Below are 10,419 nucleotides of genomic sequence, written 5' to 3' on the forward strand. Positions count from 1 at the left end.
GTTTCTCCAGTCATCTGCGATCAGCTGCTGGTGCCCGCATTTCAGCTTGCACAACCAGTGAGCTGAAATTAGCAAAAAGTGACCCCTCTCTGGGCGCAATAAGCACACAAAAAAATTGTATATCGTCCCCTCCCATCTCCCATCATTTTAGACCTGAAAGCGGGAGCTATAATCAATTGAATCTTGCCCATAATGTCCACTGACCTGTCCACAGTTGTGAGATCATGTTATACAGAGTTACTCTATATCACCTGTATCATCTATATACCTGTGGGGGTAATTCAGAGTTGATCGCAACAGCAAATTTGTCAACAGTTAGGCAAAACCATGAGCACTGCAGGGGGGGGGGGGGGGGGCAGATATAACATGCGCAGAGAGAGTTACATTTGGGTGGGTTATTTTGTTTCTGTGCAGGGTAAATACCGGCTGCTTTATTTTGTACACTGCAATTTATATTTCAGTTTGAACACACCCCACCCAAAGCTGGTGCAGGGTCTCTTTGCATCCTAGGCAAAGCTTCAGCCTAGCTCCCCCCCCCCCCCCCATACTGCATCTGCATATATGCAGACCAGAGAACTGAGGCCTGTAGGGGGGACCGCGGGACAGTCCCAAAAAAACTGAACTGTCCTGCAAAAATCAGGACAGTTGGAAGGTTTGCATCAGTGGCGTGCGGTGAGGTCAGAGGCTGGTGAGGCACTACAGCCATAATGTCCGCCGAATCCTGCCGATGACCACTACCGCCGCCAAGCCAATGCCCGCTACTGCCACTGAGCCGGTGCCTGCTGCCACCGGCCAATGGCTTACAAACTCGCCCACCATCAACTGACCCAGCCCTCCGCCACTAATTTGCACCTCAGTCCGATGCCGCCAATGCCCGCTGCCTGCCTGCTCATCATACTTGTGATATATTGTACATTTTTATAGAAAATAAATAAAAGATTAGTGTTTGGGACTGGGAAGGGAGTGGGAGGAGGACATGAATGCAATTTTGTTGTCCAGGGCTTCCATTTACTTAATGGAGAAGGGTCTGAATGGGTTAAAAAAAATTAAAAAAAAATGCGTGAGGTCCCCCCTCCTAAGTGTAACCAGCCTCGGGCTCTTTGAGCCGGTCCTGGTTGTTTAGAAACTGGGAAAAAATTGGACAGGGGTTCCCCGTATTTAGACAACCAGCACCGGGCTCTTAGACCGGGCCTGGTTCCAAAAATACGGGGGACAAAAGATGTAGGGGTCCCCATTATTTTTAAAACCAGCACCGGGCTCCACTAGCCAGGGACATAATGCCACAGCCGGGGGACACATTTATGTAGGTCCCTGCGGCCGTGGCATTACCCCCCCAACTAGTCACCTCTGGCCGGGGTTCCCTGGAGGAGTGGGGACCCCTTAAATCAAGAGGTCCCCCCCCTCCAGGCACCCAAGGGCCAGGGGTGAAGCCCAAGGCTGTCCCCAGCACCCCTGGGCGGTGGGTGCCGGGCTGATAGCCATAAGTGTGTATGAAAAAGAATATTGTTTTTTGTTGTGGAACTACAAGGCCCAGCAAGCCTCCCCCGCTTGCTGGTACTTGGAGAACCTCAAGTGCCAGCATTCGGGGAAATAACGGGCCCGCTGGTACCTGTAGTTCTACAACAAAAAAAATACCCAAATAAAAACACAACACACACACCGTGAAAGTAAAAATTTATTAAAACACACTTACACACTCACACATACTTACCTACATCCCACGCCGGTCACGTCCACTTGTCCATGTAGAATCCAATAGGTGGTTCCTGTAAAAATGAGAGAGAGATTACTTACCTACATCCCACGCCGGTCACGTCCAGTAGAATCCAATAGGGCCGGTACCTGTAAAAATGAAAATTATACTTACAAAGTAATCCACAGGAGGAGAGAGAGAAATTAATGAATATTATACACTCGCTGACGCGGGAGGACATTAGCACAGACAGGGGAGAGTGCTGCTGCTAACTGGTAGGATGGAGCAGGCTCCCCCAATAGTTGTGAGCCTAGTAGCTGTACCCCTAGTAGCTTTGCCCCCTGTAGCAGTGCCCCCAGTTGCTGTGCCCCTTGTAGCTGTGCCCCCTGTAGCTTTGCCCCTTGTGGCTGTGCCCCCAGTAGTTGTGACCCCTGTAGCAGTGCCCGTTGTAGCTGTGCCCCTTGTAGCAGTGCCCCCTGTAGCTTTGCCCCCAGTCGCTGTGGCCCCTGTAGCTGTGCCCCCAGTAGTTGTGACCCCAGTCGCTGTGCCCCTTGTAGCTTTGCCCCCAATAGCTGTGCCCCCAGTCGCTGTGCCCCTAGTAGTTGTGACCCCTGTAATTGTGCCCCCAGTTGCTGTGCCCCTTGTAGTTGTGCCCCCCAGTTGCTGTGCCCCTTGTAGTTGAGCCCCCCAGTTGCTGTGCCCTTTTTGCTGTGCCCCTCAGTTGCGGTGCCCCTGTTGCTGTGCCCCCCAGTTGCGGTTTTGCTGTGCCCCCCAGTTGCGGTGCCCCTGTTGCTGTGCCCCCCAGTTGTGGTGCCCCTGTTGCTGTGCCCCCCAGTTGCGGTTTTGCTGTGCCCCCCAGTTGTGGTGCCCCTGTTGCTGTGCCCGTTGCTGTGCCCCTGTTGCTGTGCCCCTTGTTGTTGTGCCCCCCAGTTGCTGTGCCCCTGTTGCTGTGCCCCCCAGTTGCGGTGCCCCTGTTGCTGTGCCCCCCAGTTGCGGTTTTGCTGTGCCCCTCAGTTGCGGTGCCCCTGTTGCTGTGCCCCCCAGTTGTGGTGCCCCTGTTGCTGTGCCCCCCAGTTGCGCTTTTGCTGTGCCCCCCAGTTGTGGTGCCCCTGTTGCTGTGCCCCCCAGTTGCGGTGGCCCTGTTGCTGTGCCCCCCAGTTGCGGTGCCCCTGTTGCTGTTCCCCCCAATTGCGGTGCCCCTGTTGCTGCCCCCCCCAATTGCGGTGCCCCTGTTGCTGCCCCCAAACACAAACACATTAAAAAAAAAAAAAAAACACACACACATACATACTTACCGCTCCTGCAGCGCCGTCCTCCGTCACCGTCCGCCGGCTCGTCTCTGCTGTACTATGGGAGAGACGTCATGACTCATGACGTCTCTCCCATAGCAGCGGCGCTGGCTGCAGCGGGCGCCCACACAGGCCACGGCGCCTGCTGCAGCCGGGAAGGGGGTGAATGGACAGCGGATCCAGCACTGGATCCGCTGGGCCAATCACATCTGGGGCACTGACAGGGGCGTGCATTCATTGCACGCCCCTGTCATTGCGGCACCAGTATAGGTGCCGCTTCCCCATTAATTTTCAATGGGCTTTCACAGCCCATTGCTGCGCCCCGCCCCCTGCCAGCCCCCCGCTGCCCGGAGTTTTAATGTTAGCAGCGGGAGGCACCTCTCCCGCTGCCTCCCACCCTCACAAGCAGCCACAGGGGGGGGATTATTAAAATAATGAAAAAAGATATTTATAACAGACTCTGTTATAAATATCTTCTTTTTATTATTTTAATCATAATGACAGGGGAGGCACTGCCTCCCCTGCCTCCCCTGACTGCACGTCCCTGGTTTGCATATATTTGTATGCTCCTAACTGTGTTCCACCCTCTCAGCTGTAAGTTCCTTACTGACCCCCCTTCCTCCATATGTACTGTGTTGTACCCCAGTGCCTGTGTGTTTTCCATATTATGCTGTTTACAAGTGTAAACCACCCATCGGGCTGTAAGATCTGTACTGTATGTGGTAGTGCAGAAACCCCATAGGTTACATACCTAAAAGTTGTTTCCTTGTTTTCCCTCATAATATGCATGGTTCTTTTTACAGGCGACAGCAGCATTACAGTTATACTGTGGGTGTAAACATGTAGTCAGGTACTGCTTCCTGCTGGAAAGCCAGAATCCATGGGCATGGAGGAGGTGCATCAGGGGCTATGAGGAATGGCCGTGGTGGCGTCCCTCGTGAGTCATAATTACATTCGCCTCCTATGTTCCTTAACATGACTTGATGTTACACGTGACGGCACGGAGGAAGCGCTGAGGCACTATGTGGTACAGCACAGTGTAAAAGGAGGAGGCCGTATACAGAGATATCCTTCAGTTTTTTACTAGATGAATTCAGTGCCGCCCTCCAGGGGCCAGTGCCCCTAGGCAGCCGCCTAAAGCTGCCTAATGGTAGAGCCGGCCCTGACCCCACCAAAATCTAACTCTCTCTGCACATGTTATATCTGCCCCCCCCCCCCCTGCAGTGCACATGGTCTTGCCTAACTGCTAACAAATTTGCTGCTTCGATCAACTCTGAATTAGGCCCTGTGTCAGGTGTTCGGTGATACCTTTCTAGGGTATAACTAATTACCTGCAAATGAGAATTTATTAGATCTACGTGTTGCTACATTTTAAAAATATCATTGCTTCTTGCTTGTAAATTTTATAGGTTATCGATTTTTCCCTACATCAGAAACAGCATTTTCAGTACATAACTTTATAACTGACAAAGGGGAAAGTCATATTAAAATGATTCTAACCATTGTTCCTAGATATTTGGAACTATTTTATATTATATACAGTATATCTTTTTTTTTAATGTACAATAAAGAAATTCTCAAAATTCATTAACAACTCCCACATTTGACAGGTTTTACAGTATATCTACAGATCTGCTCATAAGAGACTATTAATCAGATTTTGTCAGTATACTGTATCGTCTAAGATTTAGGTATCACTGATAGAGCAATGCATCACTAAGTAAACTAAAGGGGTCTCACTTAAAGCCGGCTTTTCAGTAGAGATGAGCGCCTGAAATTTTTCGGGTTTTGTGTTTTGGTTTTGGGTTCGGTTCCGCGGCCGTGTTTTGGGTTCGAACGCGTTTTGGCAAAACCTCACCGAATTATTTTTGTCGGATTCGGGTGTGTTTTGGATTCGGGTGTTTTTTTCCCAAAACACTAAAAAACAGCTTAAATCATAGAATTTGGGGGTCATTTTGATCCCAAAGTATTATTAACCTCAAAAACCATAATTTACACTCATTTTCAGTCTATTCTGAATACCTCACACCTCACAATATTATTTTTAGTCCTAAAATTTGCACCGAGGTCGCTGTGTGAGTAAGATAAGCGACCCTAGTGGCCGACACAAACACCGGGCCCATCTAGGAGTGGCACTGCAGTGTCACGCAGGATGTCCCTTCCAAAAAACCCTCCCCAAACAGCACATGACGCAAAGAAAAAAAGAGGCGCAATGAGGTAGCTGTGTGAGTAAGATTAGCGACCCTAGTGGCCGACACAAACACCGGGCCCATCTAGGAGTGGCACTGCAGTGTCACGCAGGATGGCCCTTCCAAAAAACCCTCCCCAAACAGCACATGACGCAAAGAAAAAAAGAGGCGCAATGAGGTAGCTGACTGTGTGAGTAAGATTAGCGACCCTAGTGGCCGACACAAACACCGGGCCCATCTAGGAGTGGCACTGCAGTGTCACGCAGGATGGCCCTTCCAAAAAACCCTCCCCAAACAGCACATGACGCAAAGAAAAAAAGAGGCGCAATGAGGTAGCTGACTGTGTGAGTAAGATTAGCGACCCTAGTGGCCGACACAAACACCGGGCCCATCTAGGAGTGGCACTGCAGTGTCACGCAGGATGTCCCTTCCAAAAAACCCTCCCCAAACAGCACATGACGCAAAGAAAAAAAGAGGCGCAATGAGGTAGCTGTGTGAGTAAGATTAGCGACCCTAGTGGCCGACACAAACACCGGGCCCATCTAGGAGTGGCACTGCAGTGTCACGCAGGATGTCCCTTCCAAAAAACCCTCCCCAAACAGCACATGACGCAAAGAAAAAAAGAGGCGCAATGAGGTAGCTGACTGTGTGAGTAAGATTAGCGACCCTAGTGGCCGACACAAACACCGGGCCCATTTAGGAGTGGCACTGCAGTGTCACGCAGGATGTCCCTTCCAAAAAACCCTCCCCAATCAGCACATGATGCAAAGAAAAAGAAAAGAAAAAAGAGGTGCAAGATGGAATTATCCTTGGGCCCTCCCACCCACCCTTATGTTGTATAAACAAAACAGGACATGCACACTTTAACCAACCCATCATTTCAGTGACAGGGTCTGCCACACGACTGTGACTGATATGACGGGTTGGTTTGGACCCCCCCCAAAAAAGAAGCAATTAATCTCTCCTTGCACAAACTGGCTCTACAGAGGCAAGATGTCCACCTCATCTTCACCCTCCGATATATCACCGTGTACATCCCCCTCCTCATAGATTATCAATTCGTCCCCACTGGAATCCACCATCTCAGCTCCCTGTGTACTTTGTGGAGGCAATTGCTGCTGGTCAATGTCTCCGCGGAGGAATTGATTATAATTCATTTTAATGAACATCATCTTCTCCACATTTTCTGGATGTAACCTCGTACGCCGATTGCTGACAAGGTGAGCGGCGGCACTAAACACTCTTTCGGAGTACACACTTGTGGGAGGGCAACTTAGGTAGAATAAAGCCAGTTTGTGCAAGGGCCTCCAAATTGCCTCTTTTTCCTGCCAGTATAAGTACGGACTGTGTGACGTGCCTACTTGGATGCGGTCACTCATATAATCCTCCACCATTCTATCAATGTTGAGAGAATCATATGCAGTGACAGTAGACGACATGTCCGTAATCGTTGTCAGGTCCTTCAGTCCGGACCAGATGTCAGCATCAGCAGTCGCTCCAGACTGCCCTGCATCACCGCCAGCGGGTGGGCTCGGAATTCTGAGCCTTTTCCTCGCACCCCCAGTTGCGGGAGAATGTGAAGGAGGAGATGTTGACAGGTCGCGTTCCGCTTGACTTGACAATTTTGTCACCAGCAGGTCTTTCAACCCCAGCAGACCTGTGTCTGCCGGAAAGAGAGATCCAAGGTAGGCTTTAAATCTAGGATCGAGCACGGTGGCCAAAATGTAGTGCTCTGATTTCAACAGATTGACCACCCGTGAATCCTTGTTAAGCGAATTAAGGGCTGCATCCACAAGTCCCACATGCCTAGCGGAATCGCTCCCTTTTAGCTCCTTCTTCAATGCCTCCAGCTTCTTCTGCAAAAGCCTGATGAGGGGAATGACCTGACTCAGGCTGGCAGTGTCTGAACTGACTTCACGTGTGGCAAGTTCAAAGGGCATCAGAACCTTGCACAACGTTGAAATCATTCTCCACTGCACTTGAGACAGGTGCATTCCATCTCCTATATCGTGCTCAATTGTATAGGCTTGAATGGCCTTTTGCTGCTCCTCCAACCTCTGAAGCATATAGAGGGTTGAATTCCACCTCGTTACCACTTCTTGCTTCAGATGATGGCAGGGCAGGTTCAGTAGTTTTTGGTGGTGCTCCAGTCTTCTGTACGTGGTGCCTGTACGCCGAAAGTGTCCCGCAATTTTTCTGGCCACCGACAGCATCTCTTGCACGCCCCTGTCGTTTTTTAAAAAATTCTGCACCACCAAATTCAAGGTATGTGCAAAACATGGGACGTGCTGGAATTTGCCCATATTTAATGCACACACAATATTGCTGGCGTTGTCCGATGCCACAAATCCACAGGAGAGTCCAATTGGGGTAAGCCATTCCGCGATGATCTTCCTCAGTTGCCGTAAGAGGTTTTCAGCTGTGTGCGTATTCTGGAAAGCGGTGATACAAAGCGTAGCCTGCCTAGGAAAGAGTTGGCGTTTGCGAGATGCTGCTACTGGTGCCGCCGCTGCTGTTCTTGCGGCGGGAGTCCATACATCTACCCAGTGGGCTGTCACAGTCATATAGTCCTGACCCTGCCCTGCTCCACTTGTCCACATGTCCGTGGTTAAGTGGACATTGGGTACAACTGCATTTTTTAGGAGACTGGTGAGTCTTTTTCTGACGTCCGTGTACATTCTCGGTATCGCCTGCCTAGAGAAGTGGAACCTAGATGGTATTTGGTAACGGGGGCACACTGCCTCAATAAATTGTCTAGTTCCCTGTGAACTAACGGCGGATACCGGACGCACGTCTAACACCAACATAGTTGTCAAGGACTCAGTTATCCGCTTTGCAGTAGGATGACTGCTGTGATATTTCATCTTCCTCGCAAAGGACTGTTGAACAGTCAATTGCTTACTGGAAGTAGTACAAGTGGGCTTACGACTTCCCCTCTGGGATGACCATCGACTCCCAGCGGCAACAACAGCAGCGCCAGCAGCAGTAGGCGTTACACGCAAGGATGCATCGGAGGAATCCCAGGCAGGAGAGGACTCGTCAGACTTGCCAGTGACATGGCCTGCAGGACTATTGGCATTCCTGGGGAAGGAGGAAATTGACACTGAGGGAGTTGGTGGGGTGGTTTGCGTGAGCTTGGTTACAAGAGGAAGGGATTTACTGGTCAGTGGACTGCTTCCGCTGTCACCCAAAGTTTTTGAACTTGTCACTGACTTATTATGAATGCGCTGCAGGTGACGTATAAGGGAGGATGTTCCGAGGTGGTTAACGTCCTTACCCCTACTTATTACAGCTTGACAAAGGGAACACACGGCTTGACACCTGTTGTCCGCATTTCTGGTGAAATACCTCCACACCGAAGAGCTGATTTTTTTGGTATTTTCACCTGGCATGTCAACGGCCATATTCCTCCCACGGACAACAGGTGTCTCCCCGGGTGCCTGACTTAAACAAACCACCTCACCATCAGAATCCTCCTGGTCAATTTCCTCCCCAGCGCCAGCAACACCCATATCCTCCTCATCCTGGTGTACTTCAACACTGACATCTTCAATCTGACTATCAGGAACTGGACTGCGGGTGCTCCTTCCAGCACTTGCAGGGGGCGTGCAAATGGTGGAAGGCGCATGCTCTTCACGTCCAGTGTTGGGAAGGTCAGGCATCGCAACCGACACAATTGGACTCTCCTTGTGGATTTGGGATTTCAAAGAACGCACAGTTCTTTGCGGTGCTTTTGCCAGCTTGAGTCTTTTCAGTTTTCTAGCGAGAGGCTGAGTGCTTCCATCCTCATGTGAAGCTGAACCACTAGCCATGAACATAGGCCAGGGCCTCAGCCGTTCCTTGCCACTCCGTGTGGTAAATGGCATATTGGCAAGTTTACGCTTCTCCTCCGACAATTTTATTTTAGGTTTTGGAGTCCTTTTTTTACTGATATTTGGTGTTTTGGTTTTGACATGCTCTGTACTATGCCATTGGGCATCGGCCTTGGCAGACGACGTTGCTGGCATTTCATCGTCTCGGCCATGACTAGTGGCAGCAGCTTCAGCACGAGGTGGAAGTGGATCTTGATCTTTCCCTAATTTTGGAACCTCAACATTTTTGTTCTCCATATTTTAATAGGCACAACTAAAAGGCACCTCAGGTAAACAATGCAGATGGATGGATTGGATACTAGTATACAATTATGGACGGGCTGCCGAGTGCCGACACAGAGGTAGCCACAGCCGTGAACTACCGCACTGTACTGTGTCTGCTGCTAATATATAGACTGGTTGATAAAGAGATAGTATACTCGTAACTAGTATGTATGTATAAAGAAAGAAAAAAAAACCACGGTTAGGTCACTGGTATATACAATTATGGACGGGCTGCCGAGTGCCGACACAGAGGTAGCCACAGCCGTGAACTACCGCACTGTACTGTGTCTGCTGCTAATATATAGACTGGTTGATAAAGAGATAGTATACTCGTAACTAGTATGTATGTATAAAGAAAGAAAAAAAAACCACGGTTAGGTCACTGGTATATACAATTATGGACGGGCTGCGGAGTGCCGACACAGAGGTAGCCACAGCCGTGAACTACCGCACTGTACTGTGTCTGCTGCTAATATATAGACTGGTTGATAAAGAGATAGTATACTCGTAACTAGTATGTATGTATAAAGAAAGAAAAAAAAACCACGGTTAGGTCACTGGTATATACAATTATGGACGGGCTGCCGAGTGCCGACACAGAGGTAGCCACAGCCGTGAACTACCGCACTGTACTGTGTCTGCTGCTAATATATAGACTGGTTGATAAAGAGATAGTATACTCGTAACTAGTATGTATGTATAAAGAAAGAAAAAAAAAACCACGGTTAGGTCACTGGTATATACAATTATGGACGGGCTGCCGAGTGCCGACACAGAGGTAGCCACAGCCGTGAACTACCGCACTGTACACTGGTTGATAAAGAGATAGTAGTATACTCGTAACAACTAGTATGACGACGGTATAAAGAATGAAAAAAAAAACACGGTTAGGTGGTATATAATACAATTATGGTTGGACGGACTGCCTGCCGAGTGCCGACACAGAGGTAGCCACAGCCGTGAACTACCGCACTGTACACTGGTTGATAAAGAGATAGTAGTATACTCGTAACAACTAGTATGACGACGGTATAAAGAATGAAAAAAAAACCACGGTTAGGTGGTATATAATACAATTATGGTTGGACGGACTGCCTGCCGAGTGCCGACAC

Source organism: Pseudophryne corroboree, chromosome 6, assembly GCF_028390025.1.
Source record: "Pseudophryne corroboree isolate aPseCor3 chromosome 6, aPseCor3.hap2, whole genome shotgun sequence".
NCBI classification, from domain to species: Eukaryota; Metazoa; Chordata; class Amphibia; order Anura; family Myobatrachidae; genus Pseudophryne; species Pseudophryne corroboree.